Genomic DNA, 498 nt, shown 5'->3' with positions numbered 1-498 from the left:
CCCCTTCATCACCGCATCCTTAGCGCCCCTTCTCACCTCGAGAACCAGTCGGAATTTTCTCCCTTTCTGCCAAAATCTCGAAAAAAATAAAGAATCGGACACCAATTCCCTCCGTCGCTGGCCTTTGAAACTCGGCGTCTGCGGGAAGGAGCGCGCTGATTGGCCGAGGGCTTTGTTTACAGCGGCGCTCTCGGCCAATCAAAATCGAGGCACGTTTAAATGTCTGACAAAAGACGATCGCTTGGCGTGTAAATATATTTTTTTCCCCCGTAATAATATAAAGCAAATTATCATAAGGCGGTTTATAAGGATAAACGTATTAGATTGTCGCAGGAGATTTATATTATTATTTATACGAGAAGGTGGATGTTTTAATTACAGGTATGGTTAATATCATTAACCTTTGCAATGTATAGGGATGATTTCCTATATGACTCATAAGGACAGTTTAAATTTTCAAAGTCGATTTCCTCTTTTCAAATTGCGGAAAACAACCAA

General features: G+C 41.2%; 1 protein-coding gene across 1 annotated transcript in view; it reads right to left on the bottom strand.

Annotated features, from left to right (window-relative positions):
- The window catches only part of LOC119582077 (carboxy-terminal kinesin 2-like), a gene marked incomplete in the record, with an annotated part of 18,854 nt that extends 18,683 nt beyond the window's left edge, over positions 1–171 (bottom strand). The window contains 1 exon segment of the mRNA XM_037930324.1: positions 37–171.
- Between the last annotated feature and the right edge of the window lie 327 nt (positions 172–498).

This window comes from Penaeus monodon, chromosome 15, assembly GCF_015228065.2.
Source record: "Penaeus monodon isolate SGIC_2016 chromosome 15, NSTDA_Pmon_1, whole genome shotgun sequence".
Classification (NCBI taxonomy): Eukaryota; Metazoa; Arthropoda; class Malacostraca; order Decapoda; family Penaeidae; genus Penaeus; species Penaeus monodon.
This window is presented reverse-complemented; position numbering and strand designations above follow the sequence as displayed.